We start from the raw sequence: 3,327 nt of genomic DNA, 5'->3' as shown, positions 1-3,327 counted from the left end.
AGGACTGCTTTTGCTGTGTCCCATGGATTTTTTGTTATTGTGTCCCCATTTTCATTGGCCTCAAGTTATATTTTGATTGCTTCCTTGATCTCATTGTTAACCCATTCATTGTTTAGCTTCTGTGGGTTTGTTTTTCAGGGGTTTTTTTTTCTTGTAATTGCTTTCTAGTTTTATAACATTTTGGTCAGAGAAGATGCTTGATATGATTTCAGTCTTCTTAAATTTGAGACTTGTGTTATGTCCTAACATGAGGTCTATCCTAGAAAGTGTTTCATGTGCACTTGAAAAAAAATGTATATTCTGTTGGTTTGGGGTGAAAGGGCTCTGAAGACATGAATTAAATCTATCTGATATAGTATGACATTTAAGGCTGCTGTTTCCTTGTTGAGTTTCTGTCTGGAAGATCAATCCATTGATGTTGTTGGGTGATAAAATCCCATATTATGACCATATTACTGTCAACCTTTCCCTTGATGTCCATCAAGATTTGCTTTATATATTTAGGTGCTCCTATGTTGGGTCCATAAATGTTTACAAGTGTTATGTCCTCTTTTGAATTGATCCCTTTATCATTTTGTAGTGACCCTCTTTGTCTCTTACTATAGCCTTTACTTTAAAGTCCATTTTGTCTGATATAAGTATTGTTACCCCAGCTTATTTTTTCACTTTCATTTTCATAAAGTATCTTTTTCTACCTCTTTACTTTTAGTCTGTGTGTGTATTTCATTCTGAGGTGGGTCTCTTCTAGACACCATATATGTGGGTCTTGTTTTCTTATCCATTCAGCTACCCTATGTTTTTTCATTGGAGCATTTAAGCCATTTACACTTAAAGTGATTCTTTTTTGGTACTTATTTATTGTTATTTTATTCTTTAGCACTATGTTCCTCTTTTATTTCTTCTTCTTTTTTCTTTTTTCTATTTTTTATTTTAATCATTGTTCAAGTACAGTTTTCTCCCTTTTACTCCCATTCCAGCCCACCCATCCAACCCTCCCCACTTCCTTCCCATTACCACCCTCCCCCTAGTTTTTGTCAAAAATATGGAATGCTTTACGAATTTGCATGTCATCCTTGCACAGGGGCCATGCTAATCTTCTCTGTATCATTCCAATTTTAGTATATGTGCTGCCGAAGCAAGCACTTATTTCTTCTTCTTAAAGAAGACCCTTTAACATTTCTTATAATTCTTGTTTTGCTTGGTGATAATGAACTCCTTTGGCTTTTTTTTTTTTTAATCTGGAAAGCTCTATTTCTCCTTTAATTTTAAATTATAGACTTACTGGTTAAAGTAGTCTTAGTTGTAGGCCCTTGTTTTTCATTACTTCCAATATTTTGTGCCAATCCCTTCTGGCCTGAAATGTTTGTGTTCAGTAATCAGCTGATAGTCTTATGGGGTTCCCTTGTAGGTATCTACTTGTCTTTCTCTTGCTATTTTTGAGATTCTCTTCTTGTCTTTAACTTTTGCCATTTTCATGATCGTGTGTCTTGGTATGGGCCTCTTTATGTTCATTTTCTTTGGAACTCTCTGCACTTTCTGGAATTGTGTGTTCTTTTTCTTCACTAGTTTAGGACAGTTTTCAGTCATTATTTCTTCAAATAGAGTCTCAGTCCCTTGCTCTCTTTCTTTTCATTTTGGTATCCCTATGATGTGGATGCTGTTATACTTTAGGTGTCCCAAAGATCCCTCAAACTATCCTCACTTTTAAATTTTTTTCTTTCTGCTACTTTGATAGGATGCTTCCTAATACCTTGTCTTCCAAATCACTGATTCAATTCTGTGCTTCATTTAACCTACTATTCATTCCTTCTAGTGTAGTCTTCAATTCAGATATTGTATTCTTCATTTCTGACTGATTCTTTATGGTTTCTATGTCCTTTTCCATGCTGTTGAAATCCTCACTAAGTTCCATGAGCATCCTTATAACCCATGTTTTGAACCCTGTATCTTGTAGGCCACTTGCCTCCACTTCATTTAGTTCTTTTTCTGGAGATTTCTCTGTTCTTTCATTTGGGCATGCTTCTTTGTCTCCCCATTTTAGCTGCCTCTCTGGGTTTGTTTTGGTATATTACATTGGTTTGCTACTTCTTTCAGTTTTGATAGGGTAGCATTATGTCAGAACCCAGTGGTTCAGCATCCCTGGTCCCCTAAGCTGGGTGCTCTAGAAATGTCCCTTGTGTGGGTTATGTGAATCTTCATGTTGTATTTGAGTCCTGATTGCTGTGGTCTGTTCATGCATGGGGTCTACCCTCAGGCTAACTGACTATGGGGATCCACCTCAACCACAGCATACAAGCTGCTGTGCAGGTACAGACTACATACACAAAGCAGAATTAACCTCAGCAGGGTCTGGTGCCCTGCTGAGATCTTCTTTTGGATGTGCTGCTGATCACCTTTTAGATATGCTGCTTGTGGAGCTAATTAGATCCTGCTCTGGTGTTTTCTGAACACTGCCATTGGGTGTGTTGGTCTTGGAGCCTCTTGAGAGGGACTTCTGTGTAGGTCAATGTCAGATACTGCCTGTGTGTGACTGGTCTTGTTCAACCTGTTTGGAGCTATAAAGTGATCCAGTTTTGTGACTGCCTTTGCAGGATTTGGGTATTCATGGGAAGAGCCAAGCTGTGCACCAAGGCCAGCTTCCACCATCACCAAGCCCAGGGGCAAGTCAGCAAAAGGCACAATGCACCCTGGTTCTGCTTCCACCTGCTGGTTACCTGTTAGACTCAGTCACTGAAAGAGCTTCTAGTGGGACACAAGTTACATGAGGTAGTTTCTCAGTAAGTTGGCAGTAGGGGCAAGTGGTATTCACCAGATTCACCAGATTGAGGGTCTTATGTCACTCAGCCAAAGTCCCAGGGCACACCAAGGCCAGCTGCCCCCTGCCGGGTTCCCAAAGACCTTTGTGGTGGGGCAGGGTCTCAGGGAGTCATCAGGGAGAGGCCAGCAGCATTTATTAGGCTTAAACAGACCAAGAGTTGATTTTGTGAAGGAAGGGTTCTGCACCAGTCATGTGTTTGAGAGAAAAATGTCCTCTATCCTAGAGCCACACAACACAGTCTGTTCCAGATTCTGCCTGGACCTCCTTGAGAGTCTGAGCTCTGCGAGGTCATGCCTCCTGGATGGATGGTACCAGTCAGGCTCACAGGAAGGTGAGCAGAAAGGCTTTTGCCCCAGAGCCACACAACCCAGTCTCTGACCCCCCCGAGTCCATGTGAACCTCTACACCCTGGGCCCAGGCAACTGACTCCTCTTCAGGGTGTGAGCTCTGCAGGGCAGTGTGACAGGAGTAGGGAGGGAGGGCTATTGCATTTCCCCAGACTGATGCAG

At 41.2% G+C, this 3,327-nt stretch overlaps 1 non-coding gene across 1 annotated transcript; it reads right to left on the bottom strand.

Annotated features, from left to right (window-relative positions):
- Positions 1–1,036: 1,036 nt before the first annotated feature.
- On the bottom strand, positions 1,037–1,143 carry LOC123832627. The gene has a single exon (XR_006788100.1). It is a non-coding gene; the product is annotated as a U6 spliceosomal RNA (small nuclear RNA).
- Positions 1,144–3,327: the final 2,184 nt, after the last annotated feature.

The sequence above is a fragment of the Phyllostomus hastatus genome, unplaced genomic scaffold (genome assembly GCF_019186645.2).
Source record: "Phyllostomus hastatus isolate PE091 unplaced genomic scaffold, TTU_PhHast_1.1 phas_scaffold_193, whole genome shotgun sequence".
NCBI lineage: Eukaryota > Metazoa > Chordata > Mammalia > Chiroptera > Phyllostomidae > Phyllostomus > Phyllostomus hastatus.
Note: the sequence above shows the minus strand (reverse complement) of the source record. Positions and strands in the feature narration are given on the sequence as shown.